This window comes from Heloderma suspectum, chromosome 3 (assembly GCF_057233095.1).
Source record: "Heloderma suspectum isolate Gila_16-S chromosome 3, 16-S_ref, whole genome shotgun sequence".
NCBI classification, from domain to species: Eukaryota; Metazoa; Chordata; class Lepidosauria; order Squamata; family Helodermatidae; genus Heloderma; species Heloderma suspectum.
The window spans coordinates 290,880,228-290,899,104 of NC_139460.1; the positions used below are offsets into that span (position 1 = coordinate 290,880,228).

The window sequence follows — 18,877 nt, forward strand, 5'->3', positions numbered from 1 at the left end:
ATTCAAGAGTGCCTGGAGCTGTCCTACAACCACCCGCTCAAGCACCTTGCCCAGGAAGGGGATGTTGGCCACTGGCCTATAATTGTTAACATCCTCTGGGTCCAGGTTAGGCTTTTTCAGGAGTGGTCCAATTACCGCCTCTTTTAAAGTGGCAGGCACCACTCCCTCTCTCAAGGAGGAATTTACAACCTCCTGGACCCAGCCGGACAACCCCTCCTTGTTTGATTTAATAAGCCACGAAGGGCAAGGGTCAAGCACACAAGTGGTCGATCGGACTTGGCCAAGCACCTTGTCCGCATCCTCAGGCCTCAGTAACTGAAACTCATCCAATAAAACTGGACCAGACGGTGCTCTGAACGCCTCTACCAATGGAACTGCATTAATGGTGGTGTCCAATTCATGACGAATCTGAGCGATTTTATCCTTAAAGTGCCGCGCAAACCCGTCACAGCGTGCTACCGAGGGTTCCACCATCTCTCTCCCTGGCCCAGAATGTAACAGGCCGTGAACCACTCGGAAAAGCTCCGCCAGACGACACTGAGAAGATGCAATGCTGGTGGAAAAGAACTGCCTCTTTGCCACCCTCACCGCCACAGAGTAGGCTCGATAGTGGGCTCTTACCTGTGTTCGGTCAGACTCAGCACAAGTTTTCCTCCACCTGCGTTCTAGCCATCTCCCCTCTTGCTTCATTGCCCTCAGCTCAAGTGTATACCAAGGAGCTGGCCAGGCTCTGCTCAGAGGGAGAGGGCGCTTGGGTGCGATCGTGTCAACCGCCCGAGTCATCTCTGCATTCCACAGAGCGACCTGGGCTTCGACAGGAGCACCAGCCATACCAGCAGGAAAATCCCCCAGAGCCCTCTGGAATCCATCGGAATCCATTAATCTCCGGGGGCGGACCATTTTAATAGGTCCCCCACCCTTGCAGAGGGGAAAGGCCGCCAGAAGTCTAAACCTCAGCAGGAAGTGATCTGACCATGACAAAGGGACAGATGTTAATTCCTCTACTTTCAGATCACCATCCTCCTGCCCAGTCGAGAAAGCCAGATCAAGCGTGTGTCCTTTTATATGCGTTGGGCCAATGACATGTTGGGACAGCCCCATGGTTGTCATGGCGGCCATGAAGTCCTGAGCCGCCCCGGATACAGCGGCCTCGGCATGGAAGTTGAGATCCCCCAGGACCATCATCCTGGGGGTCCTCAACACCAAGTCCAAGACCACCTCCGTCAGCTCAGGCAGGGAGTCCGATGGGCAGCGGGGTGGGCGGTACACCAACAGAATCCCTAATCTGTCCCGGGTACCCAACATAAGGTACAAATTCCATAATTTAAGTATGCACTGTGTGAGGAACTCCAAACCAGCCAGCCAGCAATTCATACAACCAACCAGCCAGCCAGCCAGCCATACATATTTGTAGAAAGTATGTGGTCACATTCAGCTACTACTGCCAGTATTTACAGAGATATAAATGGTTGCATTAAAAATGTTCATTACTGAGTTTGATTGGTTTCTACTCTCCATAGCTACTGCAGCATATCTGCTCCACCATACCTTTTGCCAAGCAAATTGCTTAGTAATGACCTGGGATCTTCAGGGAAGGTATTTTTCATGGGAGTTAATTGTTATCAAAATGGCTAACTAATTGCTTAAGATGGGTGGTTGATATTTACTCTGGAATGTTCTGAATGGAGAAAGTAGGGATGGGCAAACAAGCGATGTTCAAAATCACCAGGCTTCTCTGAACATCAGCTCGCCAGTCATCTTGTGCCTGATTCCCCTCCACATTTGCAATCACTACTCGCTCTGCATGAATGGAAAAATTGCACATCAAGCAGCGGTCTAATGCGAAATTTGAACAGCTAAATCTCCTGCTCGATTTGTGCAACTATTTATGCAAATTTACTAAAATTCTCCATAAATTAAAGTGGGGCTGATTCTGTCTATGGGGGAAATTTGCACAAATTATGAAATTTGTGTACATTTAAGAAATTTGCACAAATAGAACATGAGGACATGTTGGGTAATTTATGAACATTTTTGATGGGCAGGTACTTGCACACACCTCTGAAGTTGCGAACAGGGTATGCTCACGTGTTTTGCAAGCAAAAACAGAATTCTAATTCCATTCAGTTTGGGGGATGTGACACCTCCTCTAGCTGAAGCAAGGGGCAGGTATGTGCATGTAACAAGAGAAGCAGTTTTTGAAAAGACAGAGTGGGGGACAGAGTTAGACAGAAGGATGAGAGGGCTAGCTGTGAGCTTAAGCGTGCATGTATTTCTCTCTAGGTATCTGATGTGAGGTGGCAGATCTACTGCCTGCAAGGAGTGCTATGCTGTTTGCCTCCCAGTATGCTCTACTTGTATATGTGTAAATAAACCAGATATTGTACACACACAAAACCTCCTGTAAGACTCCAGTGATCCCTCTACTCCAATAGGAAGCCAAATCCTGGTAATTGCTGCCCCTGAGGTTCTTCCCACTTGGGAAAGTGGGGAGTATGTAACAGTATTGTGGTTTCTAGATGTTCATCTTAGATGCCATTTCTTATTTGAATGACTTATTCCAGATGATCACAGTGCCATCGGCATACAGACAGCTTTTGATTTAGAACACTAGAGCAAGGGTGGGCAACTTGTGGCCTTCCAGATGTTGTTGGAGTGCCCTCATGAAAGGTCATGCTGGCTAGGGTTGATGGAAGTTGCAGTACAACATCTGGAGGTTGCCCAACCTTGTTCTAGTGTTCTAAATCAAAAGCTGTCTATATGTTGATGGCACTGTGATCGTCTGGAATAAGTCGTTCAAATAAGAAATAGCATCTAAGATGAACATCTAGAAACCACAATATTGTTACATACTCTGTCTATGCTCTGGTAATCTCCAAGTTAAATTACTGCAATTGACTCTACGTGGGGCTGCCTTTGAAGATGGTTCAGAAGCTTCAGCTCATGCAAAATGCAGCAGTCAGATTGAGAATGGGGACCAGAAGGTCCGAACATATAAGACCGACTCTGGCCTGCTTGCACTGGCTACCTTTAAGTTTCTAAGCCCAATTCAAGGTGCTGGTTTTAATCTATAAAGCCTTACACAGCTTGGGACCACAATACCTGACGGAGCGCCTGTCCCGACATGAACCTGGCTATACACTACGCTCAACATCTAAGGTTCTCCTCCAGCTGCCTACTCCAAGGGAAGCTCAGAGGACAGCAACAAGAGAGAGAGCCTTCTCAGTGGTGGCCTCCCAATTATGGAATGATCTCCCCAATGAGGCCCGCCTGGCACCAACATAGTTATCTTTTTGGTGCCAGGTTAAGACTTTTCTCTTCTCCCAGGCATTTGGCAGCATATGATAAGTTTTAATCGAACCTGAATTGTCTTATGGTTATGGTTGTTTGCTTGAGATTGGTTGTTTGAAGTTGTTTTAGACATATGTTCTCTTGTATATGTTGTCTGTTCATGTGTTTTTATGTAAATGTTTTTTCATCTCTGTATACTGTATTTTTAATGTTTTTAATCTTTGTAAACCGCCCAGAGAGCTTTGGCTATTGGGTGGTATAGAAATTTAATCATCATCATCATCATCATCATCGCCTTTCGCATGTCCAACAACATCTGGATGGCTACAAGTTGCCCCCGTCCCACTGCATTACAGTTTCCAAGAACTACCATCACAGGTCCACAATGTCCTTTATTTCTAAATTTTAATCTGGAAACTCTAGGAATACTTACTGATGCTTTTGATGCCAATTCTGTGAGTTTTTACTTGTCTCTATGTTGTAGTCAAGCTTTGTTTGCAGTGTACCCTCTTTGAAAAGCAATCTGGCATACTTGTTTACATTATGCATTTTATTAGCTCTGGCCTCATGATCTGAGACCTCGACCTTTGTCAATCTAAACTATACCACTGACCTTTAATGCTTATGGGAGATGAAAAAGGAAGTTGTCCATCAGCTGTCTGTAATCTAGAGGCTCCATTAATGATGAAGAAAGAAAACGGTAAAAAAGAAAATCATAAATAAAAATAGCATCCAACACTAAAACCATATTTCCTGTTCACTGTGGGAAATGTAATTATAGGTGACGCATTAACCTTTGTTCATTCCCATTTACTTTTTTTTAATCATAAAATACAGTTGGACAGTTTTATATTTTTGTACCTGACCATTTAAAGACGATTTTGTATTTGACCATTTAAGATTTTTAGCCAAAGTTCTCCCCTTCAAAAGAAGAATGCAACTTGTGCAATGGGATTAGAGTGGGCACTTCTGAATCGCTAGAATCGGCACTGGTAACCTCAAGACTGAATTATTGTAATGGGATCTATGAGGCGCTACACTTCTGCTTGGTCTGGATGCTGCAACTGGTGCAGAATGCATTGGTAAGGCTGCTAACTGGGGCCTCTGTCCAACATCAAGTTGCACCCTTCCTAAAGAACTGCACTAGCTCCCAATAAGCTACCAGGAGAAGTTTAAGGTGTTGTTGTTAACATAGAAAGAACTAAACAACTTGGGACCAGGTTACCTTAGAGATCGTCTCATCCCTTACGTCCCTGCCTGCTCTCTGTGATCATCAGAGGGAGCACTTCGGAGGGTACCACATGCTTCGGAGGTTCACCTTCAGAGAACTTTCAGTAGAGCATTTAGTACTGCAGCACCCACCCTCCAAAACACTTCACCAACTGTCATTATAGGCCCACACAGTTCTAACATTTAGACATCTTCTCAAGACCCATCACTTTACACAGGCTTTCCCTGAAATGTGACCCAGGCAGCTGTGGTCTGTAGCACACAGTAGAGTGTGCAGCTTCACTGTTAATTAACATCTGTAGTGTGTTGTTTATTGTTACATCTTATTGTTGCCTTGCTGGCATTACATTTTACACTCACCACTTTGATGCTTTATTCTAGAAAGCAGTATATGCATTTGAGTAATAAATAAATAATAACAAAGAGGACATGTAACACCAAAAAAAAGAGGACAGTTTGCATAAAATTTGCATGTGCTGATTTATATGTATAGATACAAACTTAGAAATAATTATTGTAATTCAAATAGAAATACAGTAAATCTCACCATAATGTGGAAGACTATGACCAGGTGGCCTGTGCGCATTGCTTCGTCTGCTGTCTAGGTACTGTTGATGGGCAAATGCAAGGCCCAGTTCTTCCTTCTGACTCTCTGACTTTATACTGGACTTGGCCTGGACAGCCCTTCAAATATAGGATACCTTCAAAAAACAGGACAGAACTTCTGGCAGCCCTTCAAATAGAGGACTGTCCTGTTTTTCAAAGGGGCGGGATGACATATGGCCACCCAAAATGGGATGTTAGCATCCCTGTGACTGGAAGAGTTTATTTCCCCCCACATTCTAAAGAAATCGGCAGAAAACAGTATGGTCTCTGTGGGGAGAAGCTGTGCTTCTCACCTGAAATCTGCTCCTTCCCCTTTTTGCGTGCCTGGCCTGTGGGATGGGGACCCTCTGGCCTTGGTAGCCAGGTGCAGATATGGGTACATGCAAACCAGCATGATTGACTTGCCATCTACCCCTTAAAGGGAGCGGCTAAAAGACCATGTCACCAGACTGAGGAGGGGTGGGTCCACAGAAACCTGAGTTCATGTCATGCCGGACCAGGAACCAACCCCGAAGACAAAGCATATTCTGCACGTAAATAACAGAGGCGCAGGTTAGGTAAAAGCAGACAGCTTAGTTATAGGTTTATTTTATTGTTTTTCTGTATCCTTTGTTTTGCCCCCTTGCCACGAGGTGCCTTGTTAATCTGTTGATTTCCTAATAAAGTTAGTTTTTTACCAATTGGGTTTGGCCGTGTAATTTGGAGGTATCTGACCAGATCTCAGGGAGGGGGTTATGCCCCACCACCTGCTCTGACTACCCAGGAACGCTACCTGGAAGTAAGATCTAACATAGAGAAGGGTGGTGAAGGGGAATAACAACCCACCTACACCCACCCCTCCCTGAGAGATAAAATACTACAATATCTTCTTTATTTCTTCAATTGCCAGGTAGTCTGAGGTCACCTGTACCCAGGCAAATGGACTCCTATACATATTGCTGGTGCCAGAAGCAAAGTACCAATTTGACAAATGAAGAAACAAACAGAGAAGAAGGGAGGAAATGAGCTATAAGGTGGCAGACAGATTATGAGACGGGAAACAGTTGTAACAGGGTTGCTAGGTCTAGAGACTACATTCCCAACAATTCCCGCCTCTCCACAGTGAACTGGGGGGTGGGTGGAGTAACAGTTGGCTTCTTCACACAGATGAACAAAGAAGGGGGCTAGGAAAGGGAGAGCAACCCAGAGGAGAATGAAAGAGATGCTGCTGCCTGGGAGTAGGTCTAACGTTGGACTGAAAATTTCAAATGTTTCTTTTTCTCCCATTTCGGGGGGGGGGGATCCAACCCCAAAAAAGATTGTTGCAAGGATGGAATTTCTCCACATTTTGAGGGAGTGGTTGCCACTTCACCTTATGAGGTGGCCAAGGATTTTCCATTTTTTTCTTGCTTTCTTTAGCTAAAAAAGGGCCTGCACCACCCACTCACAGCAGTGTGAGGCTCTCTCTGCAGCTTCCTGACAGCTGTACTTCCTGGAATTGTCTGGGAGTGATACCATGCCATGTCAGATCATGGTGCTGCCTTATCATCCTGACAGGGAATAGCTTCATGAGGCTTTCTCCATAGCTTTCCGCCAGCCACGAGTCCTGGAATGCCTTGGGAGAGATGTTGCGTCACATCATTCCCAAATCAGCCTCGGAAATGAAGCCAACAGGAAGCTGCAGAAGAAGCATTGTGCCTCTGTGAGTGGTGCAGGGCTGCTTTATAAAGTTTAAAAAGCAGTTTTAAAAATGGAAAAGCCTCAGCCACCTTGTAAAGTTAAGTAGGAAAGGAAAGGTTCCTCCTGTGCAAGCACCGAGTCATTGCTGACTCCTAGAGGGATGCCGCTTTCGCTGGCATTTTCATGGCAGACTGTAGCGGGGTGGTTTGCCATTGCCTTCCCCAGTCGTGACTACCTTTTCCCCAGCAAGCTGGGTACTCATTTTACTGACCTCAGAAGGATGGAAGGCTGAGTCGACCTGAGCTGGCTACCCGAGACCCGGCTTCCGCTGGGATCGAACTCAGGTCGTGGGGAGAGTTTTGGTTGCAATACTGCCACCTACCACTCTGCGCCACACGAGGCTCAAAGTTAAGTAGGGTAAGTGGCAAATACTGCAAACCAAAAAAATAATAATTAAAGAAATGCAAACAAGAAAGCAGTAGAAAACTGCCCTGTGTTTTTGCAAGGGTGGAGAAAAGTTGGGGAAGAATTTCCAGCTCAGCCTTAAGCAGCTCTGTGAGGAGAACTCTGAGAGTTGACATGGAAGATCATTATTAGTATATTGAAACTAAAGGCAACTCTGAGATTCTTACACAAACTGCACTAGGAAAGCTCTAATAGAGAAAGGTCTGATACACTGCTCAGCTCATGCAAGCCTACTGCTGAACTGGCAACTACAGGTGTGTGGACAAAGTTGAGTTACTACTACATGTTGAATTCAGTTATTATGTGCCACTCCCAAAGTAGCTACAAGCTTCCCTGTTTTACCCAGCCCATCAAACCCCCTGCTACCTATATATAAACTATGTGTTGGTGTGGTTGCTGGAACCCTCCAGGGTTTATATAGAGGTTGCTAAATGTGTAATGCCTTCAGCACTTGTGACCAATACAGGTTGCATAGGCACACTACTGTTTATATATAGTTCATATTTTTAGAGTAGACAAAGAAGAGAGCAGAAGGAACTGGAAGGCTTGAGATTATAAACTAGGATAGATTACTTCCTAAATCTCAGAACTGGTCTCTCTGCTATCTCTTGTTTGTTTATTAAATTTCTTAATCACCCATCTGGCCGGTCACCCGGCCACTCTGGGCAATGTACAACAGTACAATTTAAAATAGTAAAATTATACATTAAAACGTTATTTAAAAATACCCTAACCCACCCAAAATGCCTGCCTAAATAACCAGTCTCTTATCTCTTTCCTGCCCTCCGTCTGCTGTTCTCTCTGCATCCTGTAATAATGACAGAATTTACAGAGCTCCCATGAGTCCATGATCATGGAAGCTCTATAAGCACATTCAACGCATGAAGGTCTAAATGGAAGCCAGGCATGTACACACATTGGGGATGGAGCTTACATGCAGGACCATGTCCCCCTCCCTACATTAGCCCTTCATGCAAGCAGGCAAATACCTTCATAGGGCTATGTGAGATGTCTGAATTGACAAACCATAGTTATAAGCACAACTCCACATCTGGAGGCCTCTCTACCTAGAGTCAAGAGGGATGTACGAAAGTCTTACCTGGCTCTGCGCCAGGCAATCCGCAGTGGGGGAGAAGTGCTCCGTTCCTCCCCCTGGAATCGTCCCTGGACTGGCTCCGCGGAGCCGCTGGGCTGCTGCGGCCACCATTTGCGTCCTTGTAGTCAGCCATGATAGGCTATCTAAGTATTTATGTAGCCTATCATGGCAAAGAGCAGGGACGCAAATGGCGGCCGCTACGCTATTTGCGTGGCTGCCCTAACTGTGATAGGCTACGTAAATACTCACGTAGCCTATCACGGCAAAGAGCAGGGGCGCAAATGGCGTAGCACCCACCATTTGCATCCCTGCTCTTTGCTGTGATAGGCTACGTAAGTACTTACATAGCCTATCATGGCTGACTGCAAGGACGCAAATGGCAACCACTACAACAGCCACCATTTGCGGCCGCAGCAGCCCATTAGCAGCTGGCCAGGAGACCACCTGGAGCTGCCAGCGCCTCCACCGCCAGGTAAGCTCCATCCCGGGGGGATTCCGTGGGGAGGCAGGGGGGGAGGCCATTCCGCCACGGATTCCGGGGGGCCAGATTCTAAAGAATCCGGCCTCACTGGAGTCCGTGGCAGAATTCTCTGACATCCCTGAGTGCTGAGCAAATGGAAAATGAAAGCAGGTAAGCAGCCCTAACCCATGGGTCTCTTGTACATGTGGAAACTCTAAACCATATTTTGGGTTGAAAACTAACATAGCATGGTTTGGCATGATGTCTGCATTGAGTTTAGGTGCCCTGTCCCTCGCTAACAGAGTAGGGATAGAAAACATACTAACATAGCATGGTTTGGCATGATGTCTGCATTGAGTTTAGGTGCCCTGTCCCTCGCTAACAGAGTAGGGATGGGCGAAAAAGTGAAAATCACTTTCACATTCTCTGAACACCACCTTGAAGCTATTACACATATTCATTTGTACTCTCTTTTTGTTTCATTCAACCAAGAAAAGTGCATGTTTTGAACGGGAAAAATTGTGGGTTTTTTTAAAAAGTGCACCAAAAATGCATACATTTCCCTCATAAGGCAAAGTATGAAAATGCACGTTTTTGACCACAACACAACTTCTGTAAGTTGCAAGCATTTTCTGAGAACATGCTCTCCTGTTTGTGTTTGGGGTTGTGAACAGGACATGTTTTGTGAACATAAATGAAATTCTCATACATCTCTATGACAGAGTTCCTGCAGACAGGTTCAGGATGACTCTACCTCCTCCACTTGCTTTGGAGACCTTACAATATTTCTAAGTCATCTGCTTAACACACACCTCACCCAACAGAGTTATAGGCGTTTTGGTATAATTTCCCAATTTCTTTCTATCTATTAATCTATCTATCTATCTATCTATCATTTATTTATTTATTTAATTTCTTAATCACCCATCTGGCCAGTCATCTGGCCACTCTGGGTTATGTACAACGGTACAATTTAAAACAGTAAAATTATACATTAAAACATTATTTAAAAATACCCTAACCCACCCCAAATGCCTGCCTGAATAACCAAGTTTTCAGTGCGTGGCGGAAGCTCATTAAAGAGGGGGCATGGCGGAGTTCCCTAGGGAGGGAGTTCCACAGAGTGGGGGCAACCACAGAGAAGGCCCTCTTCTCATCCTCACCAGCCTACCTGTCCTGGCTGATGGGACAGAGAGAAGGCCATCCAAGGCTGAACTTGTTAAGCAGCCTGTCTGGTGTTGCTGGAGGCGCTCCTTGAGATAGGCTGGGCCAGAACCATATAGGGTTTTAAAGGTCAAAACCAACACCTTGAATTTGGCCCAGAAAACAAATGGTAACCAGTGCAACTCCTTCAGCACTGGAGTGATGTGATCACACTGGCAGCTTCCTTTAATCAGGTGAGCCGCCGCATTCTGTACCAGCTGCAGCTTCCGAACTGTCTTCAAGAGTAACCCCACGTAGAGAAGGGGTTTACAGTAGTATAAACGAGAGGAGACCAGGGCATGTGCTACCAATGGGAGCAGATGGTTGGGAAAGTAGGGGCACAGCCACTGTATCAGATGGCGTTAGTACAACGATGTCTGGCTCACAGCTGACACCTGAGCCTCCATGGACAGCTGGGAGTCTAAAATGACCCCCAGGCTGAGGACCTGGTCTTTCAAGGTTAGCCGTATCCCATTCAACACCAGGTCAACATCCCCCGATCTACTCTTGTCTCCCACCAAAAGTACCTTGGACACTTCTATCTCTTGGTCATGTTAGGCTTCCAGTGTTCTTCTCTGCTATAGGATCCCCCATCAAAAAGAAGGTTATGGCAGGCCAACAAGTGGGTCACTGTGTCCCTTTGTACATCATGTACCCCCTCAGAAGCAACCTGTCTGCCAAAAGCGGCTTCCCTGAGCCACACTGCAGGAAAGATGCCTGTCCGGAGGACCCAGCATGAGCAGAGGTAAATGGCATGGTCTGGGGCAGGCTCAGGTCATGTCTGAAAGCAGCAACTGTCCAAAGAACCAGAGGCAAGCAGGGTGGCCCCAGGCAAGCAACTCATAGCACGTGTGGCTCTAAACCAAGCCTGGAGCAGGCCAGGCAGGCCCCTTTTGGTTCTTCAGGTCACTTGGTCCCTCTGGGCTGATGTGCAGCAGTGCCCCATTATATGAGTGATGCTGCAGTGCAGCAAAGATAAACCCAGTAACTTCCTTGGCTTGACAGTTGCTCCAGTGGTGCCCTGCTGCCAGAGTCCCTGGTTCAAATCTCCATGTGCCTTACAATGCCCCAACATAGTCTGTCATGTTCTCTGGCCTCGATCCCCACTCTGGCTCAGAGAAGAACTTAGAGAGGGAGGAGGCTTCATCCAGTAACCTACCATCTTACTACTCTGGGGCCTTCCAAGCTGGAGGAAATGGCTTTACCAGACTCTTCAGACTCAGGGGGCACCCCTCTGATGGAGTCCTCAGTGTCTCTGTGCTGTAGAAGCCAGCAGCTGCAGAACTTGACAATCACTCTTTAAGAAGTAGACAGCTTCTCAGAGGGGGTGGGTAAGAGCAGGTCCAGACCTGGCAAGCTTTTGAAGGCCTCTATGTGTTGCTGAGACAGCAGGGCTGAGTTTTACTTTTAGCCCATGTAGATTTGTCCATGGTCCTGAAAGGCCTGACCTGGTCATCCTGCATAACCAGACTTGACTTTGCCCTGCCCTTCTAGGAAGTGCAGCTGCTTCAGATTGGCTCCCCTGGGAATCTTGAGCTGAGCTAGACAGGACAAGTCCAACCTCTCCAACACAACGCAAAACTTGTCCTTTGGGCATAAATTCTACTAGGAATGTATGTGTAGCCAGAAGTATGTAGCCAGAAATCAAAATATAGCCTCTCAAAAAGAAAGCCATGTCACTACTTGATATGAGAAGCAATCTAATCCCATCAGGGCTCTTCTTGTTTCTCCCAATTCAGGCAAACCCTGAAAACAAAATAAAGACATCCCCCCCCACAACAGCACTTGTAAGTCCCACCCCCCACCCCCATGGCACAATTCACTTTGCCCCTTCTTCCTGTTTCAGGATTTTTTTTTATTTTATTTTAAAGGCCACTCTGCCAGTGGTGTCAGGATTGAGCCCAGAACTCCTGCAGTTTCTGATTATCCTGATTCAGAGCCAGAACTGGAACAGTTAGACCAGAGGGCAGGAGAGGAAATTCCCCAAAGGTCTCCAGGAGTTGGGGAAGACTCTTCCCAAGACCACGACAAACAGGTGGCCCAGGCCGAGACACAGCCTCCCATCCTCGTGGGAAACCAAGTCCTTGGTCAATGCAAGGATGCATCATCAGACTAAGTGAGTGGAGTTGTTAGGGAGTGGTTTGAGATGCTCTGCCAGAATAGCCACTCACTACTAGAGCCAACACAAAAGGGAGCCACCCTAAGGGCAGGGCTTAAGTGGCCTTCTGGGTTTCGCCTTAGCTGCCTATTGTCAATTTGGTGGCAACTTCTCTACCTTGCAAAAGCCCTTTCCTAACAGAGAGCTCAGGATTAGCTATTTAGGCCCTGGGACAAGCTTTGAGTTTCACTGAATCTGTATTGTAGAAAGGCTTTCTGTTAGCATATTAAAGCCATATTAGCTTGAAGTTCGAGTCTCTGTTTGGCTGATTGTGTAGCGGGAGGGTTACCATTCCTGACAGGCAGCATGGTGGCAGCAGTGGAAGTCTGGCTGACACTTTCCTTTATTCTGAGATTGCCCCTGGGAAGGAAAAATGGCAGAGGCCGGAACTCTGCTGCCAATGTTGTGCTGTCCAAGCCAGCAACAGATCCAGCAACTTTTAAATTTGTTTTAAGGGGAAAGAAGGGGAAAGGTAAAACCCACAGCTACCCCAAACCCCATTGTAAACTGTTTCAGGGACTGAATCACGATCCCTCAAAGCTGCACCAAAATGGTCACCTCCACCTGCAAATGAGATGGAGAATTAAGGATGGTGGTTTAGCCCACCCCAAGGATGGAACTTTGGGCTAGGATCTGGAAGATTAACAATCCTCCCAGTTTAGCCTTAGCTTTATTGTAAGGCCCTGGGCAGGACATGCAGCTTCAATGCTCCATCCGTAGAATGGCAATTAGCATTCATCTTCATGATAGGATTGTTACAACCATGAATGAGATAGTCCTGAGAATAAAGCTGCACATCCCAAAGGTTTAAGGGCAATCAGTGGTCATGGAGGATGAGAGGATGAGTGGAGAAGCATTTTTAAATCAGCTTTGGAGGAAGCAGGTTCAGGTCCAATTCCCCAACCAGCCTCATCCAGACCAGGCCAAAGCTTACCCAAAAGGTTTCTGAACAACTCTCTTTCATATGATACAATGCAGATGGTGGAATGGACAAAACTGGAGCTATTATGCTCAGATAAAATTGTAAAATACAAGGCACATCCACATTATTGAGAAGCCAAAAACAGCTACCCCCACCCCCCAAAAACCAAATATTTGAAAAGGAAAGCAATAATCAAGCTGAAGTTCAAACGGTGGATGGCATTAATCACATATATGTGTGTATGTGTGTTTAGACAGATAGATGATAGAGAGATAGAGAGATGATAGATAGACAGACAGACAGACAGACAGACAGACAGAGGTACACTGCCTTGATGGCTTTTTGGCAGATAAGGCAGTATATAAATGCTAATGCATCATCATCATCATATATACAGAGAGAAAGAGAGTTAGGAATTTGTATTGATAAGACATATATTAGCATAAATCTACATCTGGGTTACTACGGATCCAGGTTTCTACCACAAAACTCTTAAAACTGTCCAGCAGAGCCAGGGTCAGCCCAAGACATTTTGCTGCCTGAGGGAAAGGACAAGGCACTTCCACGCTACTGAAAAGCCAAAAACCAAACAAAGAAATCCCGAAACAAATATTTGAAAAGGAAAGCGATAGTTAGAATTGAAGGGTATTGCCAGCTGAAGTTACTTGACTGCTTTGCCAGATTGGTAAACTACCAATTTAAACAGAAAAGAGTTTCCACAGAGACAAAATCTGCTCTCACATTTTCTGAAGTAATTGACTAGGACATGTGTTTGAAGAAGTACATTAAAGACTTGTTGTGTCTAGAAGGGCTGACATCTAGGAATTAAGCTATTAGTAACTTCCTTCTCCTTCTGCACAAGAAGCACAGCGATGCCAAAGTGTCAAGAACAGTTTACTGGTTTTACCCTCAAGAGGGTATGTTAAAAAAAAGAAAGAAAAGAAACAATAACCACCCAGCTGTTATATATTCAATGTTTTTATATGATTAATGTTGTAAAAAAATTGTAACTCCCCTTTGCAATGTTAATGAAGCTCTGTTTGGTAGGAACAGCTTGCAGCGGTTTCACAGCTGTTTACAGACTCATTACCCTGAGGTAGCTGTAGACTTCAGAAATAACCCTCTACTTATGCTTTTGTAATCCCAATAAAGTCATTAGGCTGCATGCATTCCCCACACAGCTCTAACTGGGACCTGGAGGATATTCTCCCGTTTAGTTTTTTCCCTGCAAATTGCCCCCTACTGAGTAAGGCACCAGCTTAACAACTTCTTTTATTTCCCTAAATAGTCAGACGGTGCTCCTGCACTCATGTCCTGCTTATGGGCTTCCCATAGGCATCTGGTTGGCCACTGTGGGGATGCTGGACTAGATAGGGCTGCGTTCTTATTTTCTTAAAATTGCAAAAGAAATGAAAAATCCATGCCATGGCTGGTCTTGTCCTAATTGCTTATCTCTCGACCTCAGAGTTCCCCACTTTTGACCAGGTCTTTGTGCAGCTTTGTTCAGGCCAGCCCTTCCATTAACCAGAGTGAAGCAGCTGCCTCAGGCAGCAATTTCTGGTGGACAGAGTTGTGGGAAAGTGTTGGAGGTCAGAGCAGGGTGTGCCACATGGCCTGCCCTGTGTCTCCTATGCTAGTCTGTTGTCTTCAAAAGCAGTGAAGGATGCTGTTCTGCCACCAGTGTTGAATTAAGATTCAACTGCCATTCTAGTTGGCTTTTGTATATGGAGTGGAGGACGCCATCTTGCCCTTTGCCTCAGGCAGCAAAATGTCTTGGGCTGGCCCTGGCTCAGCTGGCCAGTTTTATGGTAGAAGCCTGGATCTGTAGAAACCCAGATGTAGATTTATGCCTATATATGCAGGTTCTCCCAGTGATGTAGTAGATAATTGGCTAGCCACGCCATTATTGTTTTTATTTGAATCCACTCCCATTAAGCCACTATTTTGCTCTGGCTAGTGCATCCTGGAGTTCTAGTAAAAAGTAGATTGCACAGGTCATCCATCCCTGAAATATACACCCTCAAAATGAAATCCATTTAAATTCCAAGTAATATCTGCTTTACCCAAGTCACTCCAACTCTTAACCACAGTTCTGGAAGACACTCTGGCTCTGACTTTGGCTGGATCTACACTTACCGCCTTTTTTCGCTTCCACTGAGGTTTCACCACCTGCCTTTCACAGTACGCAGTAGCCGCCTCGAACTGGAACTGGAATTTCCCATTTCCGTGCTCCCACTTTCAATACCCTAATATCCCGGTATTTCACCTTAACGTGCTCTGATTTTCCACCTTCGCTACCGTATCCAGTCGTAGTCCCCTGCCCTGCCTGTCCATATGCGGCGGTGTTCGTATTTCCCTCCTGTCCAATCACAGCTCTCGACAGCCCCATGTCTTCTTCCGGCTACCGACTGCATAGCTTCCTCAGCAGCCCCTGTTTCCTCAGCAATAAGTAAAGGGCTGGATGTGCGCGCACTTGTCTGATCTCGGATGCTAAGCGGGGTCGGCCCCGGTCAGTAGTTGGATGGGAGACTGCCTGGGAATCAGGCTTCCTGCACTAAGCAGGGGGTTGTTGTATCCCTTCAAATGCAATTAAGTTTTACCCCCTCCTATCCCCCGCTCCGGATGTTTTTTTTTTTAAATTAAGGCATTATCCTTGCAGAATCGGGGCTTCTCCGCAATGCTTTTTTTTCTAATTCAGGCATGATCTTTGAAGCTTCGAAGTTGTGTACATATGTACACACATGCGCGTACACATTTCAAAACCACAGTCATCAACAAACATCACTGATTCTTTCTCTTAAGCCTGAGGTCACAGACTGCTCTGTTATCAATGATCTTTGTAAGCTGCTCTGGAGCGTTTTTGGCTGACAAGTGGGGTAAGAATGGCGTAAATAAATGTCTCCTAAAATAAATGGTGCCCCAGTTTAAAGCTTATCAGATATTTTAGACTGTGGGCTACTTTTTCCTCCTATGACTTTCAAATGTATTACATGTGTATCAACCGATTCTCAGAAAAAGAAATCTCGTGCTGAGTGTTTTGCAGACAAGCAGCAGAAATCAGAAATTACACCGGTCTTTTTACACATTCAGATTATGTGTCTTTTACAGTCTGAATCAGGTGAGATAGAAGAAGTGCTGAGTCAGTGTTTGGGAACAGTAATGGCCTGGATGAGGACTAATAAATTGGAATTCAGTTCTGAGAAGATGGATATGCTGCTGGGTGGTTCATCTGCTCAAGGGGGTGGTATTCCAGCAATTCAGAAGAGGACTGCAGTCTTTCTTAAAGACCAAGTGCTCAGTCTGGGGGTGCCAAGTAGTCTCAGTGGCATGAAGTTGCCAACTGACATGCCAACTGTGATCCCTCCTGGAAAAGAGATGGCCTAGCCACAGCTATCCATGCCTTGGTCACTTCTAGTCTGTATTGTTGCAATGTGGTTTACATGAGGCTGCAATTCAGAAACAGGAGCAGCTCCAGAATATTGTGGCTAGACTGCTAATGGGAGGTCGGTGACAATATCATATTTTACCTATACTGCAACATCTTCATTGGTTCCTGACCCATTTCTAAAAGCTGGTTTTAGTGTTTAGAGCCCTACATACCTGAACCGCCTTCTCTTATATCACTCAACCCATTAACAGAAACCTGAGGCTCTCATCCAGGTGCTCCTGCCTTCTGAAGTATAGCAAGTGAAGACAGAAGAAAGCCTTTTCCATGGTGGTTCCTTGCTTTTGAAATGCCCTCACCGGGGAAGCTCACCTAGCACTTATGTTGGTGACATTTAAGTGCCAGGCAAAGATGGTTTTGTTCTGGTTTGTTTCCAAGGCTATTCAAGAAGTTTTAGAAAATCTGGATTTTCTTTTTTAATTTTAAATAGGTATTGTAAAGATTGCTGTTGCTGTTTTACTTGATTATTTCTGCTGTTGCTATATTCTTGTTCTTTTAGCTTTATATTTTATTGATATTGTATGTCAAGTTCTTACGTTTTTATATTGTTAGCTTCCCAGGTAACTTTAGGACATTGAACAGGGATGGGAAACCTGTGGTCTTCCAGATGTTGGACTACAACTGCCATCATCCCTAACCATTGATCATGTTGGCTGGGGCTGATAGGATTTGGAATCCAACAACTTCTGGAGGACCACAGATTACCCATCCCTGTTACTGAAGGTGTGGGATATAAACAGAGTAAGTAAGTAAGTAAGTAAATAAAAGCAATCAAACTTTCACTATCTCATTTTGACTATATTATACAGCAGGACTGAACACAATAATTCTAGCTTCCCAAACTGTGGTCCACAGAGCAACAGTGGTCTGTGAGCTACTTTCAGGTGGTCTGCAGAAAGCTTGCAGAACAATCAGAAATATATGTAGTTGGCCCTGGACTTGATTTATCTGCTGACAGGGATCAAGGTCATTTTGATCAGCTGGATTGTTCAACAGGTTAACACCTCCCTGGCCTAGGGCCTGTGATTTTAACACAACAGGACTGGTTTCCACAATACCAGTGTTGAGGGAAAAATATTAAGAATGTATGTGCTTTGATTTGTAGAACAACAAACGTTTGCTAAGTAGTCCACCAAGAACTCCAACTATTTCATGGGGTGAGGGGGAGTTTGAGAACTACTACTCTAGGAGATATTTGTGCTTGCATTGGCAGTATTTATTCATTGAGGGTTTGGTCTATTCATGAAAGCCACAGGCACTGTGTTACTATAGCACAGGCTACATTTCTATCATTAAATGCCTCATCAAACGTGCAGCATCAAAAGCAGTTTCCCCCCCAATATTATTCGTTCTCTTAGCTCCATGCAAACTTCCTTTCTTTGCAATTTGCAGATGGAAATGTGATTACACAACGTCACTATATAGTACTTTGGAGGTGAGAGCAAACATCATGAAGTGTAGAATAAATGTAGCAGAAATGTGGCAGAGGCTTTTGCATTCCTAATGGTTGCTTGGAAATAAAAATGTGTGTGTGCAATATAAAGACAGTATTTTATCCTCAGAGTCTCATGAGGAACTTTCTATTCACATACAAAAAACATCATGGTGTTTATAACAAACAACACCCCCCACACACTCAAAGATCTCCATTCGTTTTGTCTGCCAGGAAAGGCCCTAACAAGCAGCCTTCCTAAAGGAACAATACTGGATGCATGCAACATCACATGGGCACCTTCTTCTTCCTTGCCCAGTATCATGTTTAAATCAGGGTTAACTACCAAATGTCATACATTGCTCATGTAAGCTGGTTCTTCCAGGAAGGTTCACCTGAATGGCCTCAGTTTGATATAAGGATCTCGATTTAATTGCTGAAGGCTTCTCCACATACAAGAAATGGTAGGAAAAAATAGGTGTGAAGGCAATTTCAGTTGTATTCAGAGATAAAATAAAATTAAAGGGAAAGGAGATAATTCACTCCAGTGTCATGATTGGAGGACTGTTACTATTGTTAAACAAACAACAAGGTTGCTCCAAATCCCATCCCATTTCAATTTTCATTCCAAGAGTAGTGACAGCAGAATGGAGAAATAAATATTTCCTCCACATGTTCACATTTTTCCATACCTGCTCAGTACCAATATTTCTCCAACATGCTTCTGTTTTGATGCCACTTTTTTTACCATCTGGCTATTGCTTTTGCCCTCATCCTAGATTAGTCACATAGATCCCAGCCTGTCATATAACCACCATGATGACATCAATATGTAATCAATCAGATTTTATAATGTGATTATTATATCACTGAAAACACAGTCAACTTGAGAGTGAGGGCAATGATTATT

The 18,877-nt window shown here is 45.0% G+C and overlaps 1 long non-coding RNA gene across 1 annotated transcript in view; it reads right to left on the reverse strand.

Moving 5' to 3' along the window:
- Positions 1-18,877, reverse strand: part of LOC146351405 (uncharacterized) — an 87,897-nt gene that overhangs the window by 16,153 nt on the left and 52,867 nt on the right. The window contains exon 3 of the long non-coding RNA XR_014789602.1: positions 3,905-3,964. This is a non-coding gene — a long non-coding RNA (uncharacterized LOC146351405). The remainder of the gene's footprint in view (positions 1-3,904; positions 3,965-18,877) is intronic.